Source organism: Corvus hawaiiensis, chromosome 1, assembly GCF_020740725.1.
Source record: "Corvus hawaiiensis isolate bCorHaw1 chromosome 1, bCorHaw1.pri.cur, whole genome shotgun sequence".
Classification (NCBI taxonomy): Eukaryota; Metazoa; Chordata; class Aves; order Passeriformes; family Corvidae; genus Corvus; species Corvus hawaiiensis.
In genome coordinates this window covers 36,364,049-36,378,132 of record NC_063213.1, presented here as the reverse complement: position 1 = coordinate 36,378,132, position 14,084 = coordinate 36,364,049, and the positions used below count along the sequence as shown (strand labels likewise).

General features: G+C 43.3%; 1 protein-coding gene across 3 annotated transcripts in view; it reads right to left on the bottom strand.

Annotated features, from left to right (window-relative positions):
• The window catches only part of CPNE4 (copine 4), a 229,594-nt gene extending 216,004 nt beyond the window's left edge, over window positions 1-13,590 (bottom strand). For 2 of the 3 annotated variants that reach the window (XM_048300539.1, XM_048300549.1), the window contains exon 1: window positions 13,417-13,590. The gene's annotated coding sequence lies outside the window, so the exon portion shown is untranslated. Of the gene's footprint in view, window positions 1-13,402 lie in introns of all 3 variants that reach the window. The other variant, XM_048300558.1, reaches the window with a different exon arrangement.
• Between the last annotated feature and the right edge of the window lie 494 nt (window positions 13,591-14,084).

Here is a 14,084-nt window from a genome sequence, read left to right as displayed (position 1 = left end):
GTCACTGTAGTTTTTGTTTGGTTTGCTATCTTCTACCCAACTCAGTGTTGTTTGGTGCTTTGTGAGCATTTTTTATGATGGAAAAAAAAACCAATGAAGTCACAAAACTGGGCTCTGCAAATGCTGTAATTCTGCACTGAGTTCAAAGAAGTAACTGGAAGCCAAGAGAGCTTGCAGCTCAAAAATTATACCAATAGGTATTTTATCCTAGAATGGTTAGGAAAGGCAGCCAAGTCACAAGCTAGCTATACTTTTGGAGTCAAATCCCCACACTATGTGCTGCATAACAACACCTAGAGAAAAAAACATGCTAGAAAATAGTGTTTCCCATCCCACTTTCCATTTTCAAAGCATCCCAGATGCATGAAATCCTTAAACCCCACACCCTACAAGAAAGAATTAATGAAGAAAACCCTCTTAGCTTTTCTGCCTCATGTTTCTTCTTTATGAGTTGTCATGAAAATATGGAGTGGGGCTAATGCTGAAAATTAAAGGATTCCTCGCACAGACCACTAAGTCAACAGAAATGCTGCCAGCAATGGAACAAGAACTGTTTGTAAGTCTCTTGTTTCCTTGAGATTGTTTGGTTTGATTTTTAAGCATCCTTGCTTCCTACTTGCAATAGCAAAATGTTCAGATCATGTTCTTCCTGAAAAGTCACCAAATCAGTGCTCTGAGACCCCACAGCCTTTCTTTGTGTTCCCTTAAAACATGGGTGTTGACAAGTGCAGCACAGAGAGAGGGCCAAGACAGCAGGAGAAATCTATATTGCTCATGCTCAAAATTTATTTAATCTTCTCTGTTTAAGGTCTGAGTGCATCTCTGAAAACATACATTCATGCTTGCAAGCACCAAATATGATCTAGCAAGCTATTTAAAACAGGTATTGCCAGCCTTCCTAGTTGCCAGAGCCTCACACCACCATCCTCACACAGCTTCCAGCATTTACCCACACCACTTAAAGAGTAACCCCAGGAACAGAGATCATTCAACAGAAAATGGATGACATGAGCTCTCATGAATCACGTCCTGGTAACACAAGTGATTTCACCGTGGGAGCTGTGACAAGGGGCCCTTTCGGACACTCATCATCTACATAAGCCCAACTGTACAGCCAAGTAGGTATTAACAGACAATTCAGGCAGGACTTCCTGCAAAATGCTCAGCAGCTCCATCCATCTCCACCCTTATCGACACCTTTCAGTTCCTCTGGCCCAAAGTTTCTGCTGCTCATGCACTGTTTGTTCCGCAGAGGAATCCTGGCAACCCACTCTCCATGGCGGATTACAAGCAAAGCAAGCCAAATGCAACTACCTCACTCTTTACAAGCCTTGTGAGACTCTACAAGGCTCACAAGACATTTTACACTGACAGCTAATGCATTACCTTTTCCACAGAGGTCAGCTTCTGTGTTTTCCTCCTAACACATGGCTAATAAGAGCATTTAACACCCATCATTCGCTCATTCATAAGCTTTCAGCTGCATACTAATTTTTCCTCCACTTCAACACAAGTGACATGAACTTCTACCTTATTTTTCATCTGCAATGCCACTGGGCATTTTCCATCTGCTTACAGTATCCATAATCAATTTTAAACAAATGAACAACAAACACAAACAAACAAACAAACCCCAGCACAAAATCCAGACTACAAAAATTCTTCACTACCAGAGCCAGGGATAGGTCACACGAGAATCACTTTAGAGAAACTGAATTTGTGGTCTAATGTATATATCATCACTAAGCCAAGGAAACCACAATCAATAACAGGTTATGTTCAACTGAAGTTTCTTGGCAACAGCTGCATGAAAAACATTAGGGCTACTCCCCGCTTTGTTTTCCCATTTCTTTCAGTAGCCATTTCTTTCACTGCCACTTCTATAGAACTTGTGCATTCTGCTGGAAACCAACACAGTGGTAATCTGTGAAAATTTCTGGAGTGCAGCTCACATTTTGTCAGTGAATTTAAGGAGATCAGTTACACTGCAAGTCACTTGCTGCATCCATCTTCCCTAATTGTCTTGAACTGCAGGAGAAATGGACCATTTCAAATTGATCAAATCCTCAACATTCTCTCTGTTATTTCATTCAACCCCAATTTATCCTCTGGTCACAGTTAAAAAACTGCACTCTTTGAAAAAATTCGTATCACAGAATGGGTTGTCACTGAGAAATGGATGCAACAGTATGAAAGAATTATTCACCTGCTAATTGGGTGGTTAAACATAACTACTTCCATAATAAAACACCTCCAAGACATAAGTGCAAATAAGGAAGTTAACTCTGGGTACTCACTTTAGAGAATGATTACAGACTAACTGCCCACAGTGAAAGGAATTGTAGGAAGGAAGGTCATAAAATTCAAGTCATGCAAAACTCTGCTTTTTGCAAGTTACGATCCTAAATTCCTACAGAATACATTTCTTTGGCTTCATCATTATTACTTGTAAAAGTCAGGCTTCATCTTAAACTTTCTCAGTACAAACCAGGTTTAAACCTTCTTAATGCCACGTAGGTAGTGTTTATGTAAGAAAACTGTCAGGATCAGATTTATTCCAGTAAAAGAAGGACCAATGTAGCTTAATAGGACAGAAAAGCAAATCAATACATTAACATCATGAGTATCAAGGTGCAGAAATTAAAGACTTCTTTAAGGCAGGAAACAAGTATTTTCACAGTGAAACTACCTTTTGTGAACACCAGTTAAACTTTGGTTCAAAGCAGATCCATTTCCATTAGAAATAGATTAGAATAGCTAATTTTTAAATCTCCTCCAGTCAACTCTTCTGAGAATCATTGCTAGCCTTCTAGTACATCTCTTTGAGCAGTTAACTCCAAAAGGTTTAAAGGATGCTTCTTCAAAAAAAGTTTTACAGAACTTCAAAACAAATTTTATCTGATATTCTTGACTTTTTTTAAACAAACCAACTGAATCCATTTACTTAGGTGACAAATTCCACCCCTAATTAGGGATACACCTGGAAAGATCACTGCTGTAAGAAATTTCAACTAGATACAAGAACCCCTGCAAATTTTTGTTTTGCTGGTGCAGGAAGTAAAGATCATGGATAGGAGAAAGTCATTCTTCAGCATAACATCCTAATGAAAAAGAGGTTTTTAGAGCGCCAACAGTCTTGTCACCCAATTGGTTGGTTGCTTTCAAAAACGAAACTAGCAGAAATCATCCTATAAAAGACTGGTGCAATGTAAGCACTCTCAAACTGAACACTTCACAAAAAAGCAACAAACCCACAATGAAAACAAAACAACAAATCACACAACCCCCCGCCACACCGCACACAAACACCAGCACTCCAGTGCATAAAATAACCCTTAACAAAGCAGTAGGTAGAAGAGTGATGTGCCAGTCACTGATAACACCTGATGAATGCTTATGGCAATATGTCTGAAGCTTTAAGAGGCATCTCTTCGATGGAGATACCACAGCATCGCTCTCTCTTCATAAGGAGCAGTGGGAAGTCATTCAGATCACACTTTATATAGCTCCAGCAGCAAGAGGGGTGGCACTTTTCAAAGGTCTCAAACTAGCAACTGACTAGCACGTCACAGAAGCTACTTAAAGTAGTAAAATAAATATCTAAATTGCAAAAGCAAATAGATCAAAGAGCATTAATAAATAGCCAGTTTACAAGACAGGACCACTACCAGCTGCTTAGTTCAAGAAAAAAAGCAACATCAAAACCAACCCCAAACAAACCCCATTATTTTCACAGTTTGTTAACTCATGTGGCTTTCTGTCAGAAACGTGTTGGCTTCCTTCATGTGCTGCATATATATTAACAATTTAAGAAAGCTGTGTCTCCTGTGTAGAAAGGATCAAACAAATCTGAAAGCCTAGTTGCTGGAAGATTTTATAAAATCACAAAGGGTGTGGCTGAAATACCATTTGTCTCCGAAACTGATTTAACTGTATCTGAAAACTTTATTGTAGACACTCTCTGCTATTCAAGCCTTCAAATGAATGAAATCTCAATTATTTCAGAATTTTTTTCTGTTGCACTACCGTTCCAATAAGAAAGTTTTTCCCAGTGTTTGACCTGGTTTTCAACTGCAGATAACAAAAGTTCCAAGTCTGTAAATTTGTAAATACAAGAAAATCTGTAAATACAAGAAAACATTTAGTTTCTTTCCTGATACTCTCTCCTGACATTCAAGACAGGAATAATTCCAGAACCAGTAAAGGCAATATAAGTTTTTCTTTGCATTTCAAAAGAGTCAGAACTTTACCTGCTGTTTTTTCATTAAAACCCACTTGTAATGTTTGATCCTTCTACCCCTTGGGAAATACCAAAAGTGTCATGTTGTCTCTTCATAAAACTTATTCTTATTTTTAACTTCTAATTTTACCTAGTGCACCACCATTTCCTGCATATAACATAGCAGGCCAGTGTCCTGATTCTCACTCTCAGTCCATCGCTCCTTTACAACTGTTGTCAACATCTTGAGCTCCACCTTCCTCTATTTCTTTCGATAGTTTTTGGGCTTTTTTTTTTTTTTTTTTTTTTTAGAATTATAAAATAACTTAGGTTGAAAAAGACCTTTAAGATTGAGTCCCAACAGTTAATCTAATGCTACCAAGTCCACCACTAAACCATGTCCTTAAGTGACACATGTATGAATCTTTTAAATACTTCCAGCAATGGTGGCTCAGTCAGTTCCCTGGACAGCCTGTTCAAGAGCTTGACAACCTTTTCAGTGAAGAAATTTTTCCTAATATTTAACATAAACTTTTCCTGGCATAAAATTAAAAGAGTTTTCCTGACCATCGGCAATCCACATCAGCACCACTTGTCACTGTCTAAGATCAGGCAAAGAGCCAATTACAAACCACATTAGTGTCAGAAATACGTACGAAATCACACTGACAGTGAAAGTCCAGCACAGAGGAGGCTTAAGTTACAAGGCTTCTCCTGCAGACATCCAGTTATTTTCAAAGTAGTTCAAATAACCTTGCAACTACTATTCACTGTGTGCTCTCCTAAAGGAATTGGCACAGCATAGCTCATAGTGATTTCACAGCTCAGCTTTGTGTGAATCCTCCTCCTCCTAGGGGTTCATCTATCTATCTTGTGATCCAAGGCCTAGATTTGACACAGCAGAACTGCGCAACCTTGAATGAAACTTCTAAAGAAACTGCCACCTTGCAAGAAAGCTGTGCAACAATACTCAGACTAGAGCCACGATAGACAGGAATGGTAAATCTGCAGCTAGACATAAGATACTTGAAAGATCCTAGGTCGTTAACAGTTCAAGGACTCAAAAAAAACCAAAAAAACCAAAACAAAACAAAAAACCAAACAACCACAAAAAGCTGTGGAAAAAAACCCCAGCAATACTGAGAAACAGTCCATCCAAGGCACAATAGAAGTGAACTTTCCCAATACTGCTGGCTGCCAGCCAGCAATGATCCCAGGGTGAGCACGACCACGACTGGAGATGTGGGTTCCGCAGTGAAAGAACAATATGGACATACTGGAGAGAGACCAGCAAAGGGCCACAAGGATAATGAAGGGATGGGAGCACCTCACATAAGAGGAAAGAGCCAAGAAACTGTTCAGCCAAGAGAACAGAAGGCTCAGGAGGGGAAATTACTAACATAAACAAATACTTGAAGAGGGGGCACACAGAGCATGAAGCTGGCCTCTTTCCAGTCATGCCCAGTGACTGAACCAGATGTGATGGGTACACAGTGGTTCCTTCTGAAGATCAGAAAACACTTTTTGCACTGTGAGGGTGACCAAGCACAAGTGGCCCAGGGAAGTTGCGCTTCCTCTCACTGGAGAAATTCAGAAACCACCTAGACACAGTTCTGGGTGACTGGCTCTAAGTGGCCATGCTTGAAAAGGGGAATTGGACCAAATGACTTCCAGAGGTGCCTCCCGACCTCAGCTATCCTGTGAGGCTGTGAAGCAGATATCTTACCTAGAAGCAGTATGTCAGTGTTTTGCCTGGTTGCTAGTCACCTACCACACTTCCAGTCAGCAAATACCTGTTTTAAAGTTATGTATATCTTGCTTTCATAGTCACTTTGTGCACGGTAAAGGGTGAACAAAGTGGCCAAGGGAGCATTACAGCTAAATGCTTTAGCTTCTCCCCACAGGGATGGTTAACAGGAGCTCCATCTAACAGAATCCATGCTGCTGACCAAGTTCACTGAACAGTTGGTAAAATTCTACGGTTATGAATGCATGGATGAAATCAGAAAGCTCATAAGTCCCCACGAACTAGACATTTTAGCTTTGACTGCAAAAACTGAAATACCATCCCCCTTACCAGTCCATGGAAAACATTTAAGAATTAATCACCTGAAGAGTACTTTTCCAATTAATTTATCTTTGCAATCTATTTTATTTAATGTTGCAGTTTTTATTATATACTGTTTTGAGTTGATGGGGAAGTATTGCATCAGCTTATTCAGGTATGTCTTCCTCGAGTCCACAGTTGAACATAATTCATAAATAGAACTATTAAAATTCAACACACACAAAAAATATTTTCTTGTATAATCAGTCACTTTCATATTATTTGCACTTAAAATAATTACAGAAGCGAGACAATATTTAATTCAATACTGAGATAATCTCATTAAAATATTTATTTAAACATTTTCATGCCTTTTTGTGTATACTTTTTTTTAAATCAGCCATTCATTACAAATCTATGTTCAGAGATGAAGTTTTAGTCTCCTGTTTCTAATTATAAACTGCATCTGACATTTCAAATTGCAGTTACAACCCGCATATAATGAACAGTTATTCTGCTCCATCTCCCAGTCCTTGATAGAGATACAAAGTATCTAAGGTTGTGAAGAAAAAGTGACTTTCAAGCATAGTTCACCAGTTTCTTAATTTCTGACTACTCTGCAGTCCTAACCCAATTTTTTCTTATGGAAGATAAGATTTTGATGGATAGGAAAAGGAAGGATCAATACTGTCATTTTTCCTGTAAGTTGAACTTGATCTTGTAAGATATAAAATCAAAACTAACTGAAATATTTATTTGGAATCTCTCTCAAAGTTAGTGTGACTGCTTATGTCACAAAGAAGCAAAATTAAAACTACAGATAGTCAGGCACCACTTAATGTAGATGAAGAGTCAAAAGGACTTTTCCTAAACTCAGAAAAAATTACATGTGCCTTAAAGGTTTCTGCTTGATCTTTCTTCACATGACTGTGGCCACCTCCAGCATATACTGTCATCCCCAACATAAAGGGCTGACATTGTATTTTATACATCTGCAAAATCACAAAAAAAAAAAAATTAAGCTTTACTACAGCAAACTTTTTTCTGTTTTTTCCATGCAACTGAAGCTGAGCCTCAGCCCAGACCTACAAGGCAAGCTTAAGACTGAAAGCTTTCTGCAAGTTCAAAAAGAACATTCCCAAGCAGTTAAAAGCTGCCTGCAATCCCTCACAGAGGACTGGACCCTACTTAAAACATTCTGTCAGGCAGGCTATTCCAATTTTCTATTTTCCCTTCCCTCACTCTTCTCCTTCATCTAAACACTCACTCCAAATAAATAATTTCATAGATTTTTACAGATTTTCTTTTCTTCCTCCTTTCTTTGATCACTATGAAAAGATGAGCCTGTCTAGCCAAATGTCTGGCAGGCTCCCCAGGTCATTTTCTACCTTTTTCAGTGAACCTTAATGATCCCACAAAACTTGCACCATAAATTGAAAGCCAAATAAAAGCATCTGCTTTTATCAACACATGATGTGCCAGGGCAACATTTGCACCAGGAGTACACAGATGATGTGCACCTCCATCAACTCACAAATGCAATGGTAACAGCAGCAGCAGCAATTAGTGTAAAACCAAATAAGAAACAGCTATCTACATTACTTAGCACACTGGTAGCTGCAGGTTATTAATCTGTCCACATTTCCAAGGATTTTACTGGCAATGACTTCAAAGTGCCAGTCACAGTCCTCACAAAATTGTACACATATTATCTTACTGCAGGTATTGTACAAGATATTTTTAATTCAACAAGACAGTTCTGCATTTTTTCATGATACTCTGTTGATTATTGACAGAGTCCTTCTAGATGGCAAATAACATTAGCCATCCTAGTCCTTCACATTATGCTGAGCCACGGTGGCAAGCATTACTGAAGACAACAATCTTGCCTGAAGGCTCTAGACAACACAATGCCAAATAAGAAACCTTCTCAAGACAAACAGTCAAAAAAGAGTCAGAAATTAATTCTGGGATTGCCCCTGTCCAAGCTGCACCCCACAGCCAAATGATTGGCTTTTTCCACCTGTGAGAAGGGTGCCTTGCCCCCTCCAGATATACAGTGCTTGAAGATATACTGCTGCTTGAAGACTGACAATCCATGTAACATTTAGTGATGAATTCACAGGAGGAAATTATAGAATGCAGTAGATTAGAAAAGCATGGATTAAGTGGCCAAGCAGTTCCACAGCTCAGTCTTTCACACAAAGAAAACTTTTCCTGCTTAGGGCACACCTGCTTTCCATTTGTCCCCGGTTCAACTAAAGGGAATCTTTAGTCCGTACTACTCCAACTCTGTGACAGCCACTCACTTCCAGATTTTGCTGAGCCACTTGGCAGTCACTAGCAAATAACGCTGTAGGTACTCCCCCTGTGTCAATCACACATTTATTGACAATAAACGAGGAATCAAAGTCACACAGCTGGGAACCACTGTTTTAGCCACAAAAGGTTGATCTAGCCAAGAATCCTTTTAGTGCCCCACCCTGGGGTGCTTCTTGCACTGCCTTCAGTCAAGCTACTAAAGAAGCTGGCAGACATTTCATTTCCAGCTTTGGAGGGCCTGGCCTGGCAAAATAGGAAAGATTAGTAGTAACAATAGGGTGGGGGGAGGCCAGCGAGCTAAGTTAGGAGAGGAATCTCCTTCTGCTCAGACCAGCTCCTGTACATAACCAGGCGCACAATGGAAGAAAGGGCTTTGCTGTCGCAGGACACCATAAAATGACCCAGGTAAAGTAGGCGATCGCTGCGAACGGGAGGGTGCTCAGGATGTGCCTCACCAGGGGAGCGGAACAGTGGCTCGGGATGCGCATCACGCCCCGCACACCCTCCGGCATCCCGCGGGGAGGATGCCCCTCACCGGGGAGCGGCCCGGGTGTCTCGGGATGCTCGTCCCGCTCCGCACACGCGCCGGGATCCCCGCGAGCTCCGCCGGTCCTCGGGCTCCCCCCCGCGGCTCCGCCCGCGCCCGCCGGGATGGGAGCCCCGGATCCCCGGCCCCGCTCCCGGACCCCCGGCCCCGCTCCCCGCCCGCAGCGTCACCGCCGCCCGCGGAGGTCGCGGGTAGGTTAATGGAACCAAGACCGGGTCGGTACCGGGACTTCCCTAATTAGCGCTGGTCCCGCGCATGGAATCAGTTATCAAGGACTGACACAAAAACGTCATTACCGGGCAAATCCCACCGTTTTTGCAGGCCACGGGTGGAACTCCCAAGGCAGTTTTCTTAGAAACACCCTTCATATAATCATTTTCTAAAGGAAATCAATGGGAATTGGGTCATTTAGTGCATCAATTTTCACTCAGCATTTGAGTGTCAGAGAGAAAGTGAGAAGTACTGGTGAAATTTCCCAGTAAAGTGACTTGCAATGTAATGTTTCCATTCCTGTCTGTAGCATGTACAGTCCCACTCCTGGTTAATTTTTGCTGTCCGGATGGTCTCCAAATACCTGCCCTGAAATTCACTCCAAGCGCTGCACTCAGCTGCAGCAGATGCTATATGTATAGTATTTCTGCACCCTCACAGCTGTGATTCAGCAATGCATTCCAGCTTATTCACCAAAACACTTGGGCATGTGCTAGTTTCTAAGCATGCATGTAGCTCCCCTCATCTCTGTGTAGCTTTTTTCTAGGCCACAAATGCCACTTTCAGACCTACCTTTCTCTGAGAATCCAGGCTGTTTGAGGACATGCACACCACTTGGAAGAAGAATGCATTCCTGAATCAAAGCTAGATGGCAACTTCACAGCTGTGTAGCACTTGCAGCATAAAAGGGCAAGCGGGAGCAAATTAACACAACTTCATTTGCTTAAAGACAGAAACTACAGTTGGCCGATTAATGGGAGACAACATGAGGGTCTTTAGCGACTCAAATGTGAATTTAAACGGAACAAAAACCTCTCTCTACCAACAACTAGCACACTGGCACATGCAACTGCACCAGCAAAGGACACTTCACTTCCAAGGGCAGACAAAAGCAGAGCTCCTCAGAGCAGCTACTATGCAGGTTTTGCTGTCAGGTATCTTGCAAAAAGACTAAAAATATCAAGCAGCCCTAAAGTTTCACACTGCAGTTTTTAAGAGCAAAAATGGACTTAAACTTCTGAGTCACAAGTGCTTAAACCCCAAGTTACCATTTTCACATCAGCCTCAGCACAGCTCTTTGTAGGCATGTATCCTTCATCCTCCAGTTAGAACTTCCTGCTTACCTAAAGTCACCTTTCCAATGAGATACACTGCAGAGGATGATATTAAATTTTAGATTGGATATTTATGTGAAGTGTTGCTGACTAATGGTTGCACAGGAACCATAATGCTGACTGCTGGCTATCTCACATTCAAATTTCACCACTCTAACCATCCATTAACAGAGTGTTGTTTTTGCATGGAGTCTAATAGATGTTTTTAAAACATTAAAATAATAAACTCAGGAAAAGGGAAGCTACGACAGCATGATAAAATACCAATGCCTACCAAATATCACGTGCATGCAAAGAGATAGAAGGGCACATAACAGGAAAAACACTTTTTAAACTTTAAATGTTGTCAGCCAACCATTGAATGCAGCACCTAGAAAGAGCTTTTCAAACAATCTATAGCAAACAAGGCAGACAAGCCAGATCAAACTGCCAGTCTAGACCTTCCTCCATCTGGCCTCAATGTCTTGCTCTTTCAAACTTCCCAAGCAACTCAGCGAGGCACTTTATCTCTTCACATCCATGACACTTTTTTAGCCCACCTCGTGAAGCCAAATCAACAATTGTGATATATAAGTGATAGCTGCCATAGAAATGTCTCCTTTAAACCAGCACTGAACATGGAACACCACAATGTGTACCCCATTAGCTTCTCTGTGAATGGAGAGCTCCAGGCTTTGGCATACTGCTAAGAAGGTAGTTTTTCTTTCCAAGGTGCAAATGTCCAATGCCTTGAGCAGAATTAGCTCACCGTGATCCACCTCACTTCAGTGTTTCAAACTGGAGTATGTTTAAGCACCCTGTTTTAGAAAAATCTCTGCCCAAAGATTACAAGATGGACAGTTAAGCATGATAGCTCAGCTTCACGCTGGCTACTGAGCTACACAAACTGATAATGCTCTTCACATGCATATTTGTCCTTTTGAATGTTATTAACAGCTTTCTTGAATACTTTTAACTTTAGTGATACACAATTTGTTTTCCATCATCCTAGCTCTGGAAAGCTGTTCATCACATGCCTGAGTTTTTTCCATAGACATATCCTCAAAGATATTAGGTCTCCAACCTGCAGTGAGGTTAGCAATACCAACACATGTATCTGCAGACACTGAATTTACATGCAATGGATTCGTATCGGATTGTGGTCTCAGTCTGGGAACACAAGTACTGAATGCCAAAGCTAACAGAGTTATACCCTGCTTCAGAAACACTCCCTATTCTTCTAAATGGAAATCCAATTGTCCCAAACACAGCAAATATACCTGCCCCACTAACGACTATTTTAAGGCTATTTGAAGCTTTCCAGTAATGTGCATTTGAACTCCACAGACCACAATACAATGCCTTTTTCCTCACTTGAATAGCTAGATCGATCAGACTTTCACCACCTGAAATTTCAAGGAACCAAGAACAAACTTGTGAAGTGCCATCCCAAAAGAGTTTTTCTCATCTGAAAGTAGTTACAACCCCAAAGAAGAGTGTTGGGTTTTGTTTGTTCCACCCTCCCCAAGTCTGGTCCTGTGCTGCTGCTACTTGAAGGGCAAGAAAGTTTCCATTTTATTTTACCTACTTTCCCGCCTTAAAAAAAAAGCGATTTGACATAAACTCTTTCAGTTGCAGCAAGAAGAAAAGTTCCACAACCAACTGACTGGATTCTGTAAACTGCTTACTGTCAGGTAGTTCAGCAGCACAAAAAAAACCCCAACAGAACAGCAGTAACTGAATAGTCAGCTCACATGTGTGGAAATGGCAACCTCCAAGCTATTCTGGGAGCAATGCTCTGTTTTCTGTAACATTTCTGCATAATCACATCAGAAAGCATGCTCTTTGCTGGAGAGATTATGATTACATGGATGTCTGTACACCTTCTCTTACAGCTGACTCCCCAGTTCTTAACTAGAGCTTCTGAGGCTCAACTGCAACACAAGTGAAATAAAATACATTCAGGATGAAAGCAGTTAACCTGGCACTGCCAGCAAAATACATGGAGCATTTCTAAACTGCAATCGCTCTCTCTCCGACGGATGTCACCAGCTTCCCTGTTTAACCAACACGTTTACTCTTCTTTAAGGCAGGTAAAATAGTCCTCCCACTACCTTGTACACGTCGAGTAGAGAGTGCTTAAAGCAGAGAAATGAAACAAATTTGACTTGAAAGCACTTCATACTTCAGCTGGACCAGTGAAAACGAGACCCAGTTGCAAAGTTACCTAACTGAGCCCGTACTGCACAACTACAGCCAGTTGTGTAACAAACCTCAGGACAATTTTGCAGCTCTTAATCAGGCAAAACTCCCCGCTGATTTCCACGAGGGAGCTCTAATCAATCAAAAGCTCTGAGAACTGATTCCGGTTTTCTCCTTTTTTAATGAAAAGGTTTATTTTGAGCTATGAGAACATCAGATTATATGGACACGGCAAACCCATAGCGCTCACTTCAACGGCATAAGGATTTCGTGCTGTGTTTTAATCTACCAACTGTATTTGGTAGTGTACAGGAAATAAAGAAACAACACCTTAACAGACATAAACTAATTTCACAAATAACAGACCTGTTCTCCTGACAGGTAAATAAAAGATGGAATAGACAGAGGGAGATCCGCGGCTCTTTAATTAAACTCCATCCCCTCTGGGCGAACGGGGAAGAACAGCGTCTCCGCCCGGGTTCCTCCCTGAAGTTGCACCGCTCCCCGCGGCAGCCGGGAAGAGAATCCCCCCGCGATACGCCCGCAAGTGACCGGCGGGGGTCCTGCGAGCATCCCGAAACTGCGCAGGGAAGACCCTGGCGGAGGGAGGCGGGCGGGATGCGAGGAACCCGCTCCACGTGCGCCCCCTCCGCGCCCCGCACCGCCGGCCGGGGCGGCAGAGCCCGGCCCGCCCGTCCCGCCGCCGCCCGCTCCCCGACTCCCCTCAGGTGCGCCGCCCGTCCCTACCTGCCCGCCCCTACCTGCCCGTCCCTACCTGCCCGCCGGCGGCAGCAGCGACGAGCCCCTTCTCCCGCGCCGGGTGCCTCTCAGCGGTCGGCGGGAGAGCGGGAGCACTGTCCCGCCGGCAGGGCGAGCCCCATGTGAAGAGGAGCAGGGGAGCCCGGCGGCTCCACCAGCGCGGCCGAGGGGAGGGGACGCAGGGAGGAGGCGGGAGGGCGGGACGCGCCCGGCGCTGCCCCCGCGAGGAGCCGCCCCGGCCCCGGCCGTGCCGGAGGCGCCGAGCCCGCGGCAGCGCCCCCTGCGGGGAGCGGCGGGCACCGACGGGCGCTGGGGATGCTCCGGGGCTCCCCTGCACCCCTCTGCCCGCCCTGCGGGGAACGGCGGGCACCGACGGGCGCTGGGGATGCTCCGGGGCTCCCCTGCACCCCTCTGCCCGCCCTGCGGAGAGCTCTTCTCGAGGGCCCTTTCAGCACACCCAGGCAGGAGATGCAGTTTGCTGGTACTGCTGAGGGACTGCTAGTGCTGGGCTAAGTTAGTCCAACCAGTACTTCCAGTGAGTTAAACGCTAGAGTAAAGTCGGGATGTAACATCCACATGCCGGCAGAATTGAAAATGCATCGGGGCCCACAAGGTAAGGAGGTAGCAGTGCCAGCCTGAGAGAGTGAAACAGGCTTGGATGGTTGCTGTTGGGCCACTGCTTCT